Source organism: Phyllostomus hastatus, unplaced genomic scaffold, assembly GCF_019186645.2.
Source record: "Phyllostomus hastatus isolate PE091 unplaced genomic scaffold, TTU_PhHast_1.1 phas_contig_84, whole genome shotgun sequence".
Classification (NCBI taxonomy): Eukaryota; Metazoa; Chordata; class Mammalia; order Chiroptera; family Phyllostomidae; genus Phyllostomus; species Phyllostomus hastatus.
The window spans coordinates 3,522,231-3,546,700 of record NW_025333969.1 but is presented as its reverse complement, the minus strand read 5'-3'; the positions used below and the strand labels follow the sequence as shown (position 1 = coordinate 3,546,700).

The following is a 24,470-nucleotide window of genomic DNA, read 5'->3' as shown; positions in this document are numbered from 1 at the left end:
CTGCACACAAGCAGGCCAGCAGAGGGAGCCACAAGCTGTGGATAGCTGATAACACCAAACAGGTTGCTCAGGGCCAGTCATAGGCAGCATCTGACATAAAACTGCATCAGAATCTTTGAGTATCTACCTAATACATAGAAAACACACACACACGTGCGGGAGTACACACACACACACGCAAAGAGGCAGCCACAATGAGAAGACAAAGAAATAGGACCAAAGTTAAAGGGTAAGAGAATCCTTCAGAACAAGAGCTAAGTGAAGGGGAGGCAAGCAATTTACGAGATATAGAGTTTAGAGTAATAAATATAAGAATACTCAATAGCATGACAAAATGATATAGAAACAATAAAAAGGACCAGTCAGAAATAAGAAATGAAATATCTTGAATAAATAATACTGGAAGAAATAAACAGTAGGTTAGATGAAAAAGAGGATCAAATCAGTGATTTGGAAGACAAAGTAGAAAAAAAAACAAACAAACACCTAAGCAGAGAATCAAAAAGAAAAAAGCATTAAAACAATGAGGAGAGCTTAAGAAACCATTGGGACTACATGAGGCATGCAACATGGGAATGGCATGCCCCCATCATGGGAATACCAGAAAGAAAAGAGAGTAAGCAAGGAATTGAGAATATATTTGAAGAAGTAATGACTGAAAATTTCCATAGTCTGGTGAAACAAAAATATATACACACCCAGGAAGTGCAGAGAATCCCAAACAAAATTAAACAAAAGATTACACCAAAACACATCATAATAAAAATGACAAAGTTTATAGACAGGGAGAAAATCCTAAAAGCCAGGAGAGAAAAGCAGGTAGTTACCTACAAAGGAGCTCCAAGTAGATTGCCATATAATTTCTCAACTGAAACATTGAGGCCAGAAGAGATTGGCATAAAATATTCAAGGTAATTGAAAATCAAGGACCTACAACCAAAGCTAGTTTGCACAGCAAGGATATCATTTAAAAGTTGAAGGAGAAAGAAAGCACATTCCAGATAAGAAAAAGCTAAAAGAGTCTGTTAATTCCAAACCAGTACTGCAACAAATGTAAAAGCACTCTCTTTAAGAAGAAGAAGGTGAAGAAAAAGAAAAACAGGAAAATAGTTTAAAAATAAAATGCAATAAGTATGTATCTATCAATAACCACCTTAAATATAAGGTGGCTTAAATGCTACAACCAAAAGATGTGAGGTAGCTAAATGGATACGAAAACAAGACTCCTATATATGCTATCTCTGAGAGACCCATCTGAGATCAAAAGATAAATACAGACTAAAAGCAAAGGGGTGGAAAAAAATATTTCTTACTATGGAAAGCCAAAAAAAAAAAAGATGGGGTAACTGTCCTTATATCTGATGAAATGGACTTTAAAACCAAGGCTATAATAAGAGATAAAGAAGGGCACTACATAATGATAAAGGGAACAATCTAATAAGAGGGCATGACCCTAGAAAACATTCATACGTCCAACACAAGAACACCTAAATATGTACAGCAAATCTTAATGGACAAAAGGAGAGATTGACATAAATACAGTCATTGTAGATGATTTTAACACCCCATTGACTTCAATGGATAGATCTTCCAGAAGAAAATCAACAAGGAGACAATGGCCTTAAATGACACACTTGGTCAAATGGATTTAATTTATATCTCTAGAGCATTTCACTGGAAAGCAGCAGAATATACATATATTCAAGTGCACATGGAAGTTTTCTAGGATAGATCACATGTTAGGACACAAAATATGTCTTAATAAATTTAAGAAGATTGAAATAACATAAAGCATTTTCTATGACCACAATGCTATGAAAGTAGAAATCAATCATAAGAACACTGAAAAATACACAAAGAGATGGAAGGTAAATACCGTGCTATTAAACATAATGGTTCAACAATGAGATCAAGGAAAAAATCAAAAGATACCTTGAAACAAATGAAAAAGAGAAGAAAACAATCCACATTCTTTGGGACACAGGGGAACCAACCCTAAGAGGGGAATGCATAGCAATACAGGCCTATTTCTAAAAATCAAGAAAAAGCTCAAATAAACAATCTAGATTTACACTTAAAGGAACTTGGGAAAGAATAACAGACAAAGCCCAAAGTGAGAAGGAAATAATACAGATAAAAGCAGAAATAAATGAAATGGACTCTAAAAATGTAATATAAAAGATCAATTAATCCAAAAGCTAGTTCCTTGAAAAGACAAACACAATTAACAAACCTATACCCAGAAAACGAGAGGATCCAAATAATTAAAATCAGAAATAAAAGAGGAGAAATAAAAAGTGACACCAAATAAATATAAACGATTGTAAAAAAATATTATGAATAACATATTGCCAAAAAATTGACAACCTGGATGAAATGAATACCTTTCTAGAAACATACAATATTTAAAAACTAAACCAAGAAAATCAGAGAATCAGAACAGACAGATTATGCTTAGCGAAACTGAAGCGGTAATCAGAAAACTCCCAGCAAACAAAATCTCTTTACCAAATGGCTTCACAGGTGAATTTTATCAAATATTTCAGGAAGAACTAACACCTCCTCTTCTCAAACTATTTCAAAAATTCAAGAGGAGGTAAAGGTGCCAAGCTCATTTTACAAGGCTAGGATTATCCTAATTCCAAAACTAGATGAGGGCACTACAAAAAAAAAAAAGTAAATTACAGGATAATATCTCTGATGAATATAGATGCTAAAATCCTCAACAACATATTAGCAAACTGAATATAGCAATTCATTGTGGTGGGGGGTGCTCCACCCACAGGCCCCCCCTGGCTGCCACAGATGAGAATAAGTCTACCAAGACTTGATCTGCTTGGGGAGGAAAGGTGGCTGATCTCTCAAAGGACAAGGGCTTTGAGCCTGTTCCTCAATGGTCTTTTATTGGGTTCGATTTTCACAGGAATACAGGTAAAGCTCATCCATAATTGTCAGGCAGTAATGATCAAATAATAGATAACATTCAAAGAACTATGAGGGCTTATTCTGAGTCAGGGTCAGATAGCTAAAGGGCCAGAAAACTTTGGGAAACAAACTCATTTTATGCTTGGACCTGTATCAGAAAATTGAGGGAATTCTTAGCAAAGCAGATTTTATAGGATTTTATGCATTCTTTCTTAGGAATGATTGCCCCAGGGAACCTGCCTGTTCCTGCCCAGGGCTGCACCACCCTCCGGCAATGTTTCAGGCTTAAGTCAGGAAGGGGCAGTAAGGCAGCCATGAGATTAGGAAACTTCTTACAGACAGAATGAGGACTCAGGTTATGTCAAAGCCAAGAGGCAAGGGTCCATCACCCCCTTTTTCTATAGCTCCCCAAGCCCTTTTTCCTGGGGGCCCCTTCATGACCATGCCTGTCTGAGGTTGTCCCTCCCTTGAGGAATCTTACCCATCATTGGCTAACCAGTCAGGCTTGGGGCCAAGCAGGGTGAAGTAAAGGGGGCAGAGTTGGCTCCCCCTGCCAGGGAGATAAGCTTTGTCTCCTTAGTAGCTTATGGTCCCAAGGTCTGTCACTCAGCCTTAGCCATGGGAGGTTACAGCTTCTGAAATTAGGTAGGGTGGTTCCCAACAATACATCAAAAATATTATACACCATGCTCAAGTGGAATTTATCACAGGAATACAAGGTTGGTATGAAATTCGAAAATCAATACATGTGATTCACTACATAAACAAAATTAAGGATAAAAACTACATGATCATATCAATAGATGCAGAAAAAGCATTTGATAAAATCCAGTACTCATTTATGATTAAAAAAAAAAAACCTCTCAGCAAAGTGGGAATAGAGGGAACATACCTAAACATAGTAAAGACTGTATATGACAAACTTGTGGCCAGCATCATACTCAGTGTGAAAAATCTACAATTATTCCCCTTATGATTGGGAATAAGACAGGTATGTCTGCTTTCACCCCTCTTATTCACCATAGCACTGGAGTTCTAGACATTGTAATCAGACAATAAAAAGAAATAAAACAGTCCAAATTTCAAAGGAAGAAGTAAAACTGATAATATTTGCAGATGACATGATATTATACATAGAGAACCCCAAATATTATACCATAAACCACTAGTACTGACAAATGAATTTAGTGAAGTAGAAGGATACATAATTAATATTCAGAAATCAGTTGCATTTTATATCCCTTTAATAACCTAACAGAAATGAAAATTAAGGAAACAAATACATTCACAATTGCTTCAAAAAGAATAAAATACCTAGGTGTAAATCTAACCAAGGATATAAAAGACCTGTACTCAGAAAAAAATATAATGCACTGAAGAAATAAGTTGAAGAAGACTCAAGTAAATGGAAGCACATACCATTTTTGTAAATAGGAAGAATTAACATCATTAAAATGTCCATGCTACCTAAAGTAATCTATAGAACAATGCAATTCCTATGAAGATTCCAGTGACTTATTTCACAGAACTAGATCAAAGATATCAAAAATGTACGTGGAACCATAAAAGACTATAGCATAGCAATAGCAATCTGAGAAAGAGGAACAAAGTTGGAGCTACCTAAACTCAAATGATACTCTAAGGCCAGAGCAGTCAAATATCATGGTACTGGCATAAAAATGGACAAAAAGATCAATGGAACAGAATATGGAATCCAGAAATAAACACACACCACTATAGTCAATTAATATTCAAAAGAGGAAAGAAGCACATACAATGGGCTAGTTTATACAATCAATGGTGTAGGGAAAATTGGAGATACATGTATAGAAAAATGAAACTAGATTACACCACGCACAAGAATAAATTCAAAATGGATTAAAGACTTAAATATTAGACCTGAAACCATTACTATCCTAGAAGAGAGCATAGTCAGTAAAATCTTGGACATTACTCACAGCAATATTTTATCTGATATATCTCCTCAGCAAGAGAAACAAAAGAAAAAATACACAATTTAGTTATATCAAACTAAAAACTTTTTGCACAGGGAAGGAGACCAACAACAAAATAAAAAGACAATCCACACAATGGTAGAACATATTAGCCAATACATCTGTGCTTGCTTTGGCACCACATATACTAAAATTGGGATGATACAGAGAAGATTAGCATGGCCCCTGGGCAAAGAGGACATATTAGCCAATACATCTGATAAGGGGTTAATATTCAGTGTATAAAGAAATTACATGTCTCAGTGCCAGAAAACCAAATAACCCAATTAAAAAATGGGTAAATGACCTGAATAGACATTCTCCAAAGAGAGCATATGGATGGCCAATGGACATATGAAAAGATGCTCAATGTCACTAGTCATCAGAAAAGTGAAAATTAGAATCACAGTGAGATATCACCTCATACCTGTCAGAATGCTTATCATTAACAAGTCAACAAACAAGTGCTGGTGAAGATGTAGAAAAAGGGGAACCCTTTTGCACTGCTGGTAGGAATTCAAACTAATGCAACCATTATGGAAAGCAGTATGAGGATATCTCAACAAATTAAAAATGGATCTGCCTTTTGACCCAGTGATCCCACTTTCGGGAATATATCCGAAGGAACCCAAAACACTTATTTGAAAGAACATAAGCACCTTCATGTTCATTGAAGCATTATTTACAATCACCAATATATAGAATCAGCCCCTTGTCAATCAGTAAATGAGTAGATTTAACAACTATGGGATATTTACACAGTGGAATACTACTTGGCTGTAAAAAAGGAAGAAATTTTACCCTTTGCAATCACATGGATGGAGCTAGAAAGCATTGTGCTAAGTGAAATAAGATAGCTGAAGAACAACAAATGCCATGAAATTTCACTTATATGTGGTAAATAATGAACAAATTGAACTAACAAGCAAAATAGAAACAGATTCTTAGAATAGAGGAAATGATGACAGCTATTGGGTGGGGTTGAGGTGGATGGATAGAACAAAAAGGAAAAAGGACTCATGGGCATGGACAAAAGTGTGACAATTACATGGGAAGGTGGGTACAAGGGGGTAAATGGTAATAGGAAAATACATAAAATAAAAAAAGATTCTAATCACTATTCAATAAATACAAAATATATCATTGGTGGCAAAACAAAAGGTTTGGAAATCAGGAACTAGCTGAGTAACTTGAGTCTAATAATTAGCTACTATTAGCCTCAGCATTTTTTTAAAGATGTTATTTATTTATTTCTAGAGAGGGAAGGGAGGGAGATAGAGAGAGAAAAACATCAATGTGCGGTTGCTGGAGGTCATGGCCTGCAACCCAGTCATGTACCCTGACTGGGAATCGAACCTGCGACACTTTGGTTCGCAGCCCGCACTCAGTCCACTGAGCTATGCCAGCCAGGCACCTAGCCTCAGCATTTTTCTAAATTGGGAATAATAATAGATTCTGAGATTTAGAAGTGATGACTAAAAGAGTCCTGTGCGCCACAGGCTGTGGCCAGGTGTTTTTAACAAAAGTGATGTAGCAACCTGGAGTGATTCTCCCTTCTTTCACCATTGAAATTGTCTGTGATGGTTAGTGCATGCAAGACAGCATCACAGCCAGCCTTCCTTGACCGCTTCAGATTGCTCCAGAGTATTTATTAATCTGGAACCTCTTTTCAATTTATCACCCATTGCAAATGTCTGTTTATTCCTGCGTACCATGAAAACATGCCTCCTACTGATCATAAACTCCTTCAGAACAAGCACCATCTTATTGGTAGGTGTTTTTACTTACTTCCTTACTCACTAATTTTTGCATTGGTGGGAGCACCACCGAAACATACAGATGCCCAGCCTATGACTGGTGCACGTGAATATTGATTAAAGTTTTAATCCTTACAAAAAATGTTTTCCAGTTTCACAGACCAGAAAACTGAAGACTTGACAGGCAATATTTCTAATTAGCATAGCATGTGGAGGGCCAGAGAATGATACCTGAAAGTGATTCTCTAGAGTCAAAACAGTTCCTTCTAAGATAGACAACATCTCACTACCATCTTTTGTTTTTTCAGATGAATAGAAGGAAGCTTAGAGGATGGTAAATATCTCACCCAGGCAGTTGCTAGGTGGAAGCAAGGGCTCTAACCAGGCCTCCCAATTAGATCCAGAGCTCCTCCTCCTCTCTCCTGTTTTTTGTTTTTGTTTTTGTTTTTGTTTTTGTTTTTCCACACCATGAAAACCATTCCCAGGATGGTTCTAGAACCTCAATTCTCCTCATGCTGGGTGCCCAGGATTGGCTTGGCCCAGGCAAGAGCAATGATTTTTTTCCCCCAATGACCTGAACGAATCTGTCTCACCAGAGTCCTGGATTAGCATTGGTTGAGAGGTAGATTTTAGCTATCATGTGCTTGCTTGTTGTAATTTTTGCTGGAGAACATTTACTCTGAATGCTTCTTACAAGCAGTGAGGCCTTTTTATTATATGGCAGTGTGCCTCAAATCTAGGAGTGCAGGAGTGTGATGCTGTTGAGACATTAAGTAAAAGAGATTGCAGGATTCATCAGCTCAGGCTGAGGGGTGAGATGCCTGCAGATCCTGGAAAGATCTGTGCCTTTGGAGCCCAGAGTGGACTGTGAGTAGTGTCCTCTCATAAGCCAGTAGGCCTGTAGGTTGCACTCACACACATCAGACATAACTTTTTCAGCTTGCTTAGTGAAATAAATTCAGAAGACAACAGAATACTTGCTCTGACTTGGCAATATTAATTTTTGTTAGCTTTGCCTCATCCACTGAGAATGAAAAAGGGCCTTTTCCTGTAGGCCAGCCCAGTACCTGTACTTAACCTCTATTCAAGCCTAGGAAGCACCAGTATAGCTCAACCAAAATATTTTCTGGCCCATTGATAAAATTCCCAAGCTGTCCAAGTAGCCCCCATAATTTTGTGGCCATCTTGCTTCCTCTCCAGGAATACACAGTCTTGTTTAATCTAGCATTTAAAAGACACAGCTGGGGGCCTCCATGACCCATCTTGAAACTTGTTCTCATAATATGATGCCAGAACCCTGATAGGCAGTCACTTACTATTTTAAAGTTTTCTCTGCTTTTTAAGTTGCTTTGACTTACCTGGTTTCTCTGTTAGACTATAAACTCCTTGTAGACAACAACTGTACTTAGCTTACTTTTTTTAGCCCAAATCCTTAGCAAAGAGTTGGGAACATTCTATGTTCTCAAGAAATTAGAAGACACAGGCCCTGGGCAGGTAGCACAAATGGTCAGAGCCTTGTTCATCTCCCGATCAAACCCAAGGTTGCAGGTTTGATTTCTGTTCAGGGGACATACAATAATAAACCAGTGAATGCCTAAGTAAGTGGAACAAGCAATCTCTCTCTCTGTCTCACACTAAAAAAATCAATGAAAAATATTTTAAAAAGGGATTAGAAGATACAGAGCAACTTTTTAGTATAGTTTGCTATTTTACAACAGGTTAGTGGTTGAAGTGTGGCTATACATTCTATGCTGTGGATGTGTTGTCTTTTCTTCCAGGACCATGGCTAGTTTCAGTTTGTGGAATTAGAGGTAGTTTTCTTTTGATTGATCATTATTATCTGAACTCTTCTCTTAAACTGGAGGAGAGCAGTTTCACAAGAGTTACCCAGTTCACTAGTGTAAGGAACTGTGGCCACTTAGGCAGTTGCCCTCTCTCCTGGAACTCCTGGTAATGCCTGGGTATAGGATATCTCTTTTCATGGTAATCTCAGATGAATTTATCTATTCAGTATGCAATATATATATAATATATATATATAGCATATATATAGCATATATAATATATAATATATATATAATATATATATTATATATTATATATTATATATTATATATTATATATTAAGCAGTAGGAGACTAGATTATATAATCATTTAAAATTGCTGACCAGCTTTTATACACTGGCTTTCCTGTCACCCACAGCTTTGGACTTTGTGTCATTCATTTATTCATAGAGAGAATATCACTTTTGAAAACTGAAATGCTCACACTTTCCCCAGAATGTCATTAAATGCAGGGAGTTTAGTCATTTTGACATCTTTCATCTGGAACAATGAAAAATATTGTAATAAATAATATATTTATGTAATCAACACTTTTTATTTATTGATTTCCCACCATGTGACAGCTACTTTAAATACATTGCTTTTTTTTATTTTTTATTTTATTTTAGTTGTTGTTGCAGTGCAATTTTTTATCTTTTACTCCCATCCCAACCCACTCGCCCAACCCTCTCCTCCTCCCTCCCATTTCCACCCACCCCTAGTTTTTATCCATGTGTCCTTTATACTTGTTCCTGTAAACCCTTCCCATTTTCTCCTGAAATTCCCCTGAAATTCCCTCTCCTCTGCCCTCTGAACACTGTAAGTCTGTTCTCTATTTCAGTGTCTTTGGTTATATTTTGCTTGTTTCTTTGTTTTGTTGTTTAGGTTCCTGTTAAAGATGAGATCATATGGTATTTGTCTTTCACTGCCTGGCTTATTTCGCTTAGCATAATGCTTTTGACCCAGCAATTCCACTGCTAGGATTATATCCTAAGAACCCTGAAACACCAATCCAAAAGAACCTATGCACCCTAATGTTCATAGCAGCACAATTTACAATAGCCAAGTGTTGGAAGCAACCTAGGTGCCCATCAGTGAATGAATGGATCAAAAAACTATGGTACATTTACACAATGGAATTCTATGCAGTAGAAAGAAAGAAGGAGCTCCTTCCCTTTGCAACAGCATTGCTTTTTATTTTGATCACAACAGTCCAAAGTAGCTATCATTATCTTACCTATGAGAAAACGAAAAGAAAGAGAAATTAAATAACTTTCCTGAGGCCATCCAGGTGCTAACTGGTGGTTTGGGATTCACTTTGAATCTGCCTGGCTCCAGCTCACAAAGGCCTTCACCCTGGTGGCACCACCTTTCATTCCCTGCAGACTCAGGCCTTCTCAGGCCTGGCCTGCTAAATCTGCCAGCAAACACCAGCCTTAGAAGCAGGTGTGCTATCCTTGCAGTTACATTTTTGGAGCAGTGGGTCTTAAAGTATTTGGAAAGCTGCAGAAATTGCAGGTGTCTAGGTCCAACTTTAGATATTCTGCCTTAATTGGTCTGGAGATGGCCTGGACATTTAAAAATTTTTAAAGTTTTCTGATAATTCAAATGTGCAGCAAAGTTAGAAAAACTTTAGGAGCAGTGCCCCCCAATTCAGTGTGTATGAGAATCCTTTGTGGATTTGTTAAGGAAGATTCAGATTCTGTAGAGTGGGGGTTCGACCTGAGTTCCCATATTTCCACGAAGCCCTCAGTGACACCTGTGTTTCTGGTCCACAGACAAATATGTTGCTAGAAAGTCCCCAGAATTTCTACCATTTCTCCTCCCAGCACACCAGTCCCTGTCTTCCAGTTTGTGCTCCTCCTGACTGAACACCTCTAGCTGAGGGCTGTGGCCCCGCTTCTTAGCGGCTGTCTTCAGACAGGCTGAGTAAGTCATGTGAAGCTCCAGTTTTGTAAAGTACCTTGTTAGTTGAGTGGAATAAAGGGTAATGTGTAATGAAATCAGGTGCCTGAGTTCAGTGCCTGAGTTGAATGCCCATAGGGATCAATTAGCTTTTCTACCCTCCTGGCCAGTTTCCAGGCTAGCCATCAGATAGATGTGCAGACTTGGCCCTGAGGAACAGCTGCTTCCTCTGTCATTCACAAAAATAAATACTTACCAGAAAAGCAGCCAGTGTCTGGTTCCTACCCAGGAAGGGATCAATGGCATTGTCTTGATAGAAATAAGCATTCAACATTATCAGCTATAACTGGTGCTTACATGTTTGAGGCACATGCTATTTTAGAGACTTCACAACATTCTGTGAAGTAGGTAGTCTCATTATCCCTATTATATAAATGAGGAAATTGGGCTTATGGCTTTAATCTTCTGACAGCATATAGCCTGTAAGCAACATGGAATACCAGAACTGAGGCTGTAGGCTTCATGCTAAGAGCATAAATTAATGATGACAAATGACTCACAGCCTTTCAGAGTTGGACACTTAAGAATACATCTTTCTAAGCCCTCTCTTGCTTCTAGATTCTCAGTATTGCTCCCTCAATTTATAATAATTATGACTGTCTCACTGATTTACTGTGTTTTTAAAGAAGCATGAATCAGATTGTCTCTGTATTAAAAACAAAGAAAAAAAATCCTCATCAAGTATATAATATCAGGACTATTTTAGCTATATCCAAAATGAGCAGCAAGAGTAGCTACAAATTTAACTACCATAACAAAGGCCTGGGTCTTCAGATATAAATATCTTAGACCCTTTTGATCTGTCATCAGTTTACAAATAGCCTAAGAATTTCCCCATTCAACTTTATGTTTTATTCCTATGCATCTGACTAGTGAGGTTGGCTTTATTTCCATAGCTGAGGAAATACTAATTTACATATAAATGTTTTGCTTTTAAGCAAAATAATCAACAGAAAGACACATCTATTTTGATTTATTGTTCAGAAATAGAATTTTTTTAAAAATTTAGACTGAATTTGAATACTAAAATATTGATGAAAATCTTGATTCCAATAAAGTTGAAAATTTATATAATTAAGCCAAATTGCTAAAAACAAACAAACAAACAAAAAACTAAGTATCAAGCCCTGGCTGGTGTAGCTCAGTGGATTGAGCGTGGGCTGGGAACCAAAGTGTCCTAGGTTAGATTCCCAGCTAGGGTACATTCCTGGGTTGCAGGCCATAACCCCCAGCAACCACACATTGATGTTTCTCTCTCTATCTCCCTCCCTTCCCTCTCTAAAAATAAATAAACAAAATATTTTAAAAATAAAACAAAAAAACTAAGTATCAGTTACTGAAAGATATACAAATTGTCTTTGGAGATATTACTCATTCATTTTCCATGTTCAAATAAATAGTCATGCACTCACTCTAAGTCAAACCAATCAACTACTCAACAAATTTTTATTGACAATTTGGTATATTGGGATCTCTCTTCAGCCCTGAGAATTGTACCACTCAAACATGAGGCCTGCTGACATAGAGATTTCATCTTTTATATAAGTGGAAATGTTTTCTTTCCCTTATTTTTAATTAAATGTTTGTTTGCTAATCCTAGTGTTTTTATCTTGTTCTAATGGACAACCAATATATTCTGACAAATACTTTGCTTTTGAGTTGGTGTTATTCAATGTGCTTCATGTAATGAAAAAAAAAAATAGAACTCTGAGATCCTTGCTATTTTAAATAAAATACCTCCCTAAATCTTCCTCTCCAAAATGATTCTCTAACCCTTCCTTCTGTCTTATTTCCTGATTTTCATTTTATTACTCTCTAAAATTATTTCTTTTCACCTCCACATATCCTGCCCATCTTCACAAGTTTTTGTCTATAGTTTGATAGTGTGTCATCAAAACCCAGAACAGGACCTAGGAAATAGGAGACACTCAACAAATAATCCTTTGGATGGATGAATGAATGAATGATTATTAGCCATAAATTCAGTAGAAAATAATTCTGCACTGGATGAGAGGTTAAACAGAGATGGCATTTTAAGCTCCTCCACCTAACCATAGATTTAAGATTTACAATTTGGTTTCTTTGTTCCCATTAACAATCACAATTACCATTACTAATTTATTGAACCTGCAGGGTATGATCAGGGTGATTTTGTGGCTTATGATCCAAAGACACCATATTCCTACCAAAACTGTTCTCAGTACTATCATTTATCTGTTCTGCTGTGCTGTTTCAGTCTTTAAATATTCTGGTATAAAACGTAGTTTGTTTTTTTCTTTTGTACCTCCTTAAGACTATTTCACTAATATGGGCACCTTTGATTTTTGCCAGGGATCCAAAGGTAACATTTCCTAAATTGCTTTATTAAAGATTGTTCTTAATGAAGTTGGTGACTGAACTGTTGCTAGTAACAAACTAGAGGAAAAAAATGCACGCAAGTTTTCACCTGTCTTAATAGGTATAAAATTGGATTTATATTGCTTACATTTATGACCATTTAAAGACCTAGGTTTAAATAGCATAAAAAATAGTATCAATTTGTGATGCAGACTGTAGTCAGTGTGGTCCATGTGTTGTGGCTGCAATGAACAAATTCACATGGACTATAGAAGTCCTGTGGGGAAAAGGGATGTCACGGCTGCTCTCTAAGTGATAGAGGACCCCAACCTCTGCCTGGACAAGCTTTTATTGCTTTTCTGGGTATATTCCATCAAGGATGGTCCTCATTTACTATGCATAGGCTTGCTGTAGGTAGTTACCTTTTATAGATAACAGAGGAGAGGATGTTGCTAATTACTTCAAAGAAAAGGATGTTTGCAAATGCAAAGGGAAAAGCGGTTGAACTGGTTAAACTCCATACTTGGGAGGTTTACCACAGATTTTAGGAAGTTACTTTAAAGATATGCAGTAAATATTTGCTGCCTCAATTCAGGGTGAGGGAGTTTTAGCAAAAACCAAGCCTCAAGGCAGCCTAGTTATGATGCAGACCTGAGTCCCCACAGGAAAAACAATCCATGGGCTCGGTTCCTGTGTGCCAACTTGCTCCCCACTGGTTTTCCAAATCAGTGGCTGGGCTACATTCACCATTGCCATGCAGAATGGTTCCCTATAAGTTTGCATATACAAACTTATCATCAGTCCCCTAATGTTAAAACAAGGGTATAATACTTGAAGCATAAAGAAATTGGTTTGGTCTTAAAAATTAATTAAAAGGAAATAAAATCCATGCATTTTTTTCAGCAATTACCAGGCACTCAAAGTATTATATTTTCTTTAAACTTTACTAAAGTCCTGTGAGGTGAATATATCATCACCATTCCAAAAATGCAGAAACTGAGGGTCATAAAGATTAAAGAGCTAATGAGAAATTTAATTCTGATTTTGAACCAGACATGTTCACTATACCTTGCTCTTTGCATGCTGCAACACTACCTCTTGTGGTCCAGGCTATTATCCTCAGCATAACTATTGATTGTTAAAGATACTTGTGTATTATAGTGTACAACTTTTATCTAGAGGTATGTCTTGGGAATCTCTACTTGGTTATTTATCATATATAATAGCTATATAATAAAATGTATATAAATTTTATTATATAATCATATAAGACCATGTATATGTGTATATACTTCTGTTTGCAAACACACACACACATACACACACACACAAACATATATGCTCATTGGTAGAATTATAAATGCTTCTTTGTTTTCTAACATATGCATTGTTCTAAATTGCTAAAAGGAACACATATTACTTTTCACCTTTATATTTTAAAATATTTAATGGGCTTTTTGGAGAGCAACTATACATTTTTGAAAACTAATTTCAAATGGTGCTAACCATGCTTACTTCAAAAGTGTTCTGGAACTGCTGTGAGAAGCAGAATACTAGCCTGGCAAGTCCCTTGTCTGCCTCATCACCACATATGTGAAGATAAACTACTCAAGTCAAATCTAATGTGTCTTCCACTTTTCTAGCACTTCCTACAACTCAGTAGCTAATAAAATTTCATATTCAAATAGCATTGAACTATTTAATGTGTTTTCTCCAGTGTGTTGAATTTGGAGATCATTATAAAAAGCTAACCTACAGTTATTTGTCACCTTCATTTGATGAAAGAAAGGGAAATTACTTCATTCCACATCTTTAATGCAAGGCTGTTAGAAAAATTCATTGTCTGTATCTACTTTGTATATGGATGTTTGAAATTGGACCCAGCGATACAAAATGAATTTATGGAAAGGGATTTTCAAGCCTATTGGAAATAAGATTTGGGAACTTACAGTTCAATTGCCATTACTCACAAGTCTTAATCTTTTTTAAGGCAGATTCTAGGTCTACTGTTATCATCTAAATAGCTGTCATCTTCAGTGGATCATGGTTTCCCTCTCTCTTTTTAATTGTGTAAAATGAGAACTGTCACATCTGCAATTCATTGAACAGAAGTTCTGTGTTTTCTGATGGTTCTAGTGGTGCTAGAGGAAGCTGTGAGCACTTCATGGTTCTGAACAGTAAGGTTATCTTAGTCACACAGTGGGCCAGTCCTGTGGCTCCACTTGTTTTCCATTCTAGGTGTTGGTAATCCCAAGACCTCTTGAAGCCTCAGTTCCATATTCTTAAAGTAGAAAATGATTATATACATACCTCAGAGTTGTTTTGGATAGGAAATTAATCTTTGTAGAGAAACCGGCACAAGGTCAGTTCATAGAGTAAGTTCTTGATGCAATGATCTAAAGATGTAGATTTGATACAAATTATTGTGAATGTCGGTCTTATATTTACATTTTGTTATTTTTGTTGATTTATATAATAATTATATTCAGTTATGTGTGTAGTATACATATATTCATTACTGAAAAAATTAAGAGAGAAAATGAGCTGAGATCCATTTCTATTACTGTCATTTACTACCATTTTAAACTACTGTTGACATTTTGGTGTTTTTATTGTTTTTCTTTTTATTAATTGTATAAGCACTTTCATAGATGTGGTCATATATATTTATTCAAATTTTGATACCTTTATCATTCTGTAGCAACCTAAGTACTTAATTTTGCTATTACAAATATTATGCATTTTAATTATTATTTTCATTATGAAGTAATTATGTACAATTTTTTAAATTTAGAAGCTATAGATAATAAGATTTAAAATGTATATTCATTAACAGAGGAGGGAGGTGGAGAGGGTTGGGATGTTGGGCTGAGGTGGGGGAAAATGAAGAAAACTGTACTTGAACAACAATATTTTTTTTAAAGCCCATTGTCCAGAGATAGTCACTACTAACATTTTAAAATATTTCTTCTGTTTTTATCTTGTATGCATACATCTAAGATTTTATCCTAGTTACCAACCACAAAGATTTGATCCTAGTTACCAGCCACTGTAAGACCTACCATTATTTCCTTTAAAAAATGCTACTAAATAAACATTGAAAAATAATTTCTTATAACTTAGAACTTTTATTTTGTATATTTTGAAATGACCTTAATTTATATAGAGGTTTTTATCATAGTATTAGTTTTATTCTTGTGCAGATATAAAAAGAAAATAGATGACAAATAAAATTGAAAAGTTATTTCTAAAACTCTTCCACATTCAGAATCTTCTGTTCTCTATAGCCTTTGACACATCTTTGCCTGTGTCCAATACCATGTCCACCTCTGTGCTGTTGCTCTTTCATGTAGACAATGTGTTTTCAATACTGAATAACATTTTGACACAATTTTAACACCAGTTAAACTTATCATACTTAGTACCAGCAATGCACATAGCTAATATAGTAACAAAGACAAACCTTAGCTCTATCCAAGTCTACACAATTTTCAGTTGGCAGCAGTTTGCTGATGGGCAACTATGAGTCATTATGGGGATCAACCTTATTTCAGATATATACAATTTAGAACTAGTGAAAAAGAATTAGTTTATATAATTGTTACATGAGATTTATTTAGTTTCGTTTTTTTAAATTTGCATTTAATATTAAATTGGGGACACTTCTTAGTATCTTCAAAACTCTAAAAATAACTTATTTCAAGTATTCAACATATAAAGAATCAAAGATTCTTAGCATTTGCAGCTTTTGGAACATTACCATTATTGAAAGCAAAACTTGCAAACAGAAGTAAGTATGTTGGACATTATTCCTACAGATGCAAGGGAAGAAATGAACACATTAAATGATGAACATTCAAATGTGTACAAAATTTAATTTGAAAACACTATAATTGCATGTTGAGATATCTTGACATCTGGGAAGAATGTTTTGCTGGAGCTCCTATTTTTAATTAGATAAATTCATATTCTATATCAAAAGGAAATGAAACAGAAAGCCTGTGATCTCACATAATGCTAAATCTGATAAAATGTACAAAAGAATCATAGAAGTAACTTATTTGACTTTTGTTGTATACAAAAAAGAGAAAGCAAAACACTTAATATATAAAGTATTTTAGATGAAATATATAAACATTTCTATACCTAAAAAAATTAGGATTGTGACTATCTTCCATTTGGCAAGTTTGTTCTGAATATACCAGAAACTAAAGTACTTGTAGTGAATTCTCACAATTACCAAAATATGGTCAATTGAAGACTCAACTAAATATGTCAGCAATTTTTGATATAAAATCTATAATTATAAAAAATACAGTAAGATACTTATTTAAAAAAATAATAAAATGTGACCTTATTGACAGAATGAATTTCCAAGAAAAAAGAAACAATAAGACATTATAGACAGATCTTTTAAGGAATTGATTAAAGTATATGAATAGCTGGCAAAAAGAGTCAAGTTTATTTTGCTTTTAATATTCAAGTCATCCATATCAAATTTTTAACAATGTACAATGGTTATATTTAGTTTTTAAATAATTGTATTAGCAAAAATAGTTTTTCTTAATTTTAAAAATATCACTGTTATATATTATATTTTATGTACTATGTTATATATAATTATACATTAATTTTTATTTAGTATAAAACATTGTAATACCTTATTTTAATAAATAATATATATTTCAAATAGAGTCATTAAATACTAAATAACATATTTTAAATATTTTTAATTTTTTTACATCAGATAAAAATCTCTCTTGTGATGTGTAATAAGATGTTCAACCCTTAATGTACGTCATTTTGGATGTTGTGTTTTCTCCTACTGTGCTCATTATTACACATATTAATTGAATATTTAATTTGCAATACTGATCATTTTGTTAGTATATATTCCAAGTAGTGGAATTTTTGAGCCTTATAATAGAAACATTTTAAAATGAAATTGCATCAAAATCTTTTGAAAGATTATATATGTTCTGTGAATATCAGGAGGTAATAATAATAAATGAATAGTTAATTTAAAATAAGTAAATTATTTGCAATAGGTTTTAAATAACTAAAAGAGTATTAATAGCACTTTGTAGAAAGATAAGGTTAAGCAAATAATGTGAAAAGCACTTGTTAAAAATATTAGTAAATAATTATATTTTTGTGTTCACTCATATTGTTAAATCTGAGGTTGTTATTGGTGTTTGCTATCTTGTGAATGTTATGCATAATGCTCTGGATGTCCAGGTAAGGCAGTTAACCTATCCTCAACCTCTGTACCATGGACCATTTCAGGTCCTGGCCTGTATGGAACTGGCCAGCACAGCAGGAGGTGAGCTTGAATGTAATGCACTTGAATTGTCCTGAAAGCATCACCCCCACCCTGGTTCATGGAAAAATTGTCTTCCACAGAACTATTTCCCGGTGCCAAAAAAGTTGGGGACTGCTGTTTTAGGGAATCTTCTGATAGTGACCTGAAGAAAAACAGCAGAGATAATCACCACAAAAACTTGCAGTTGTTTTACGAGGACATTTGAGGGCACTGAGCACAGAGTGGCTGCTTCTCCTGCTGAAGAGTGGGGTTTGTGATGGAGCATGCATCAGGCAGATTTCAAAAGGAATACAACAAAGGAACTGAGTCTGAGACGAGTAGTTCAAAAGCTGAGAAGAGGCAGAGGATAAATACAGAGGAACAACACAGGCAGAGTCCTCAGATTAGCAAAAATGTGGCATTTTAGAGGGACAGCGAGATGACTGGGAAGTTGATACAAGCATGCATGGGCTTCAAGACAGGATAAAGTGAGGGCAGGAATATGTCCAGGATTAAAATGGAATAAATCTCATTTTTCTTGCTATGGATGTTCTCATTATATTAACACACTTTTGTAGCTGGAAACTCCTTCTTGTACTGCTTACTGTTCCACCTAGTATATTTCTTCAAGACATATTCATTGGTACTTTATTTTTTGTGTGCTGAGCACAATGATAATCCCAGGAACAGTGTTGGACACAACAGATAAAGACAATGGCAATAAACAAATACAATAACATTACAATTTAAAATAATGGCAAGTGTTATAGTAGCTAAAGAATGCTCAGGCCAGAATGTGATTTGGAAATATCCTGGGTAAAGAGGTGAGGAAGGCCTCTCTGAAAAGCTGACTCATGGACTATAGCATGATGCTAAACAGGTTTTAGCCATATTTAGTATCAGAGGAAAACCCACCCACCAACAGGAATGACAAAATGGCAACTGCCAAGGCCCTAGGACAGAATAGAAGAACTACAAGTTCTTTTATTCTTGAAAAACTTATATTCTAGAGCAAAACAAGAATGAGAGTGGTACAAAAGGAAATGTAAAAATATAGAGTAAAATGCCTCTGGAGCTTAGACATCTTGATGAAGTATTTGAACTTTATACTAAGTGCAGCTAAAATAATTTTCTAGAGTGAAATACATTTTATTTCTGTAATAAAATAAAGTTAACTCATAGTGTTACTCTATTGTGGAAGGAAGTGTATGCTAGCTACATGTATGTCTCAAAAATGCATTTCTATTTTTTATTTACTTATTTTTAGACAGAGGGGAAGGGAGAGAGAAAAAGAGGGAGAGAAGCATCAATGTGTGGTTGCCTCTTGCATGCTCCCTACTGGGGACCTGGCCCACAACCCAGGCATGTGCCCTGACTGGGAATTGAACCAGAGACCCTTTTTAGCAGGCCACCACTCGATCCCCTGAGCCACAACAGCCAGGACAAAAAATGGATTTCTTAATTATATTTAATATTTGAACTTTGGATAAAACTAGAGAGTAGAGCTTAAATATGATCCTCAAATTGACCTTTTTTTTTCCTTTTGAGTAACTATACAGATCATTCCAGATCTTTTTTAATTGAGAAGAATGCTGTTCTTTCCAGTTTCAAACTCTAGGGCTCATTCTAGGCAAAGGTGCTGTCAGCCAGCTATGCATGATGGATGATATGCTGTGGAGGAGAGAACACAGGTCTACCATGGGAGGCTATGTCTCAGCCTTGTAAAATTAAATGTATAATGAAGGCTTTCTGATCATTTTTCTTCAAGTGTATTATTATTTTATAAATGAGTTATTTATCCTTCTTATTGTCCTTATGTCCATGGATATTAATATTTTGATTGTGATTTTGCTTCTGCTTCTTTTGAGAAAATAATAATCTTTTTTGAGGAAGTCACAAGAAAGGAGCAGTTAAAAGAATCTTGTAGGTGACTAAAAACAATAAAAATTTGTGGTTAATCCTCTTCAAAGTAACATATTGCATTAGTATAGTCATAATAGAATGTATTGGAAAACAATTATACACATTTTTATCACACTTTTTCCTTCTAATAATATTTTAAGCTATTCTCTTTCTGTTTTTTGTTGCGCGGGTCACCGGCCAGCAGTGACCACGGAACGCTGCGGATGGCTCGCCGAAAACACACTCGAGAAAAAACACATGCACAGAGACAAACTAGTTTCTGTGGGGAAGTAGGGACAAAATGGCCACCCCCCCTAGTGGGGAGCGCGCTGATTTACCATCCATACCTGCTTTTATTGGGCTCATTTTGCATAATAATTCAGGTAAAGTACAGTATTCATTAGGGGAAAGTAAGGAACCAAAGAAAACAAGGAACTCTGCCGGTGTATTCTGAGTCGGGGTCAAAGAGCTGTAAGACTGAGGAACAAACTAACTTCCTCCTAGGACCCTTCTCATTCAATTGAGAGCATTCTAAACAAAGAAGGTTTCACAGTAATTTACATATTCTTTCTTAGGCCTGATCACCCGGGGAATCCACCCTTTTCAGCACAGAGCTGCACCACCCTGTCATTGATTCAGGCTTAGGTGGAGCAAGGGAACTAAGGCAACTGGGAGACAAGGAGGTTTTCTCCCAGACGCTGGGAACTCAGGTTATGTCAAAGCCGAGGAGCGAGGGTCCATCACCCCCTTTTGCTGCAGCCCCCCAAGTCCTTCTTTTTGGGGGGCCTCCCAAAGTGATCGTGCCTGACTTAGGTCATTCCCCCCATGGGGAATCTTACCCGTCTTTGGCTAACCGACCAAGCTTTCTGGGGTTCAGTCATGAATAAAGCAGCAGAAGCAGGGTTCCTGCCAGGGAGATAAGCTTTTGTCTCCTTGCTGGCTCACGGTTCCAAGGGCATTCCCTTAGCTTTAGCCTAGGCGGGGGTTTCAGCTTCTGATACCAGTCAGGGCGGTTCCCAACAGTTTTTCTTCTATGTATGTTTTATACACTTTTGTTCATACCATAGAGACTACTATTCGCTTAGTTATAATGTTATAACATATTTTTATGCCATTTGTCCAAGTAATTAATGCTAGCTGCTAACAGCAGAAAAACACCCTTGAAATCTTAATGGTTTAATGAAACAAAGATTTACTTTTCAAATCACCTCAGAAGTGATTGGTGGCCATCCACCATCTTTTACTATGCCATTTAAATTGAGCACCACAAAATTTCAAATGGCAGGGAGACGAAAGAGAGTGTGCATGCACATGAGTTTTTAATTGCCCAGAAATGACACAGATATATCATCTAACAGTCCACTGGGCAGATCTGGTTTAGTGGCTAAGTACAATGGAGGACATGAGATGTTTGTGAGCACTGTCTGACACCATCTGCCCTCTGTCACCAACCATCTGTCACCCTCACAAACACATAGACTCCTATCTCTCTCCAGCCTCCTCTCAAACTGGACTTCTCATACGTCTCTGAAGGAAGACACTCCAAACTCTCATCCAGTCACTGCATCCTCTTCCAAGTCATCTCTCTGAAGTCTGGATGTGGCTTCTTTTAATAGAAAGAACTTGAATTTAAGAAAGAAAACAAAACTAATAGCATTTCCTCTCCTCATCATGATTCCCCATATTCCATACACATGCACGCAAATAATGCAATGTTCAAAAGTAGAACAGGAATAAAATACTAGTAATGCATACTGCTGTTCAGAGAACAAATGACAGGGGACAGTGACCAATGCCACACAGCAGTCAGTGGCTTCTATCCATTCACCAACACTGCTCTGCAAATGCTGCAGTGTTGTAAAACCCTGGAAGATGGAGGATTTTTGCTTCCAGGGTCAGCCCCTTGATCACTCATTGCCAGGGCTCTTAGTCATCTTTGAGAAGGCTCTTTCTTCCTGTGGTCTTCACTGGCATCAATAAAAATAATCAGGGCACATGACCACTTTGGGAACTCATATCCCTTTCTGTTCACAGAAATTTGAGGCTACAGGGAATATTTTAAAAGTCAAATACTTTTTAGTATATGACTTTTAGTATTTAGCCTTTTGGCTTTCTTGATCCAAATTCATGGTATATTTAAATCTATGTATTTATACTTATATAGCTTTCAAGCTAAAAGTCTTTGAATCCATATGCTTCCACTTAATTCTATGATTTGCTAACCACACCCAAACTTCTTTCTGAAATGTTTATCTCTGTAGAGACAACAGTGCTCCTGAGGGAGCACTGTTATCCAAGTCCTTCTCTCTCCACTCAATGGCAGATGCTTTTCTGTACAAACACAGGAAAATGGCCTATCTTTAGTTTTCCTTGAGTTGTTTTTTCTAACTGAGGAGTCTTTCCAGACCTGTTGCTTGATGTCTTTCAAAAAAACCCACATTTCATCTATGTATCTAGAAGCACTTAGTATTTTTCCTGACCAGGAAGACCTCAAATTTCTGTAATTTCTTTTATTTATCCACATAATCTGGAAGGTTCTTCCTGATCTGATCTCTTTTTTTCAACCTTAACTAACAGAGCCAGTACTCACTTTCCACATTTTTCTTGGCAGCAGCTTTTTATGTCAAAGTTCCAATTTCTCTTTTTTTATTGTTGTTCAACTACTGTTGTCTCCATGTCCACACCACCATCCATCCCCACCCCCACCCTCCATCCTAACCCCCTGTGGCTTTTTCCATAGGTCCTTTATACATGTTCCTGAAAACCCGTCCCCATGTTCTCCTCATTATCCCCTCCCACCTCCCCTCTGGTTATTGTCAGTTCGTTCCTAATTTCAATGTCTCTGGTTATATTTTGCTTGTTTGTTTGTTTTGTTGACTAGGTTCCACTTATAGGTGAGATCATATGGTATTTGTCTTTCACTGCCTGGCTTATTTCACTTAGCATAATGCTCTTCAGATCCATCCATGTTGCTATGAAGGATAGAAGCTTCTTTCTTTCTACTGTGTAATATTCCATTGTGTAAATGTACCTTGGTTTTTTAATCCACTCATTTACTGATGGGCACTTAGGTTGCTTCCAGCACTTGACTATTGTAATTGTGCTGCTGTGAACATTGGGGTGCATAGGTTCTTTTAAATTGGTGATTTAGAGGTCTTAGGGTATAGTCCCAGCACTGGAAATGCCAGGTCAAAAGGCAGTTTCATTTTTAGGTTTCTGAGGAAATTCCATACTGTTTTCCACAATGGCTGCAACAATCTGAATTCCCATCAACAGTGTACAAGGGTTCCCTTTTCTCCACAACCTCTCCAATACTTGTTTGTTGATTCATTTATGATGGCCATTCTGACCAGGGTGAAGTGGTATCTCATTGGTTTTAATTTGCATCTCTCTGATTGCTAGTGATGCTGAGCATCCTTTCATAGGTCTCTGGGCCCTTTGTATGTCCTCCTTGGAGAAAAGTCTGTTCAAGTCCTTAGCCCATTTTTTAATTGAGTTGTTTGTTTTCCTGGAGTGGATTTGTGTGAGTTCTTTATGTATTTTAGAGATCAAATCCTTGTCCAAGGTATCATTTGCAAATATATTTTTCCATACATTTGGTTCTTTTTTCATTTTGCTGATGTTTTCTTTAGCTGTGCAGAAGCTTTTTATTTGACAAAGTCCCATTTGTTTTTTCTTTATGTCATTTTCTCCAGGGGACATTGGTAAAAATATTGTTGTGTGGAATATCTGATATTTTCCTCCCTATGTTTCCTCTCTAGGACTTTATGGTGTTGTGTCTTATATTTAAGTCTTTTAGCTATCTTGAATTTATTGTTGTGTATGGTGTAAGTTGGTTGTTGAATTTCATTTTTTTCAATATAGCTGTCCAGATCTACCTAAACCATTTATTGAAGAAGCTACATGGATTCCATTTTATGTTCTGCCCCTTTTGTTGAATATTAATTGACCATAGAGATGTGGATTTATTTCTGGCTTTCTATTCTGCTCCCTTGACCTATGTATCTATTCTTATGCCAGTACCAGGCTGTTTTGATTATAGTGGCCTTGTAATACAGTTTGGTATTAGGTATTGTGATCCTCCTGACTTTGTTCTTCTTTCTCAAAATTGCTACAGATATTATGGTCACTTATGGTTCCATATAATTTTTTGAAATATTCTATGTCTGTGAAATATGTCATTGGTATTTTAATAGAGATTGCATTGAATCTATGAATGGCTTTGGGTAGGATGAATATTTTGATGGTGTTAATTTTCCAATCCATGAACACAGTACATGCTTCCATTTGTTTGTGTCTTCCTTAATTTCTTTCTCCAGTGTTGTGTAGTTTTCTGACTACCAGGTGTTTTACCACCTTGGTTAGGTTTATTCCAAGGTATGTGGACGATACTGGCCAGCAGTATCTATCCCTGCTGCGGATGCTCGTCAAAACATGAGAAAAATATACACAGGGATAACCGA

At 36.2% G+C, this 24,470-nt stretch overlaps 1 protein-coding gene and 1 non-coding gene across 2 annotated transcripts in view; both read left to right on the top strand.

The window, feature by feature from the left end:
- Window positions 1–24,470, top strand: part of CNTNAP5 (contactin associated protein family member 5) — a 958,268-nt gene that overhangs the window by 306,010 nt on the left and 627,788 nt on the right. The gene's annotated exons all lie outside the window — the stretch shown is intronic.
- LOC123826633 lies at window positions 5,044–5,149 on the top strand. The gene has a single exon (XR_006787097.1). It is a non-coding gene; the product is annotated as a U6 spliceosomal RNA (small nuclear RNA).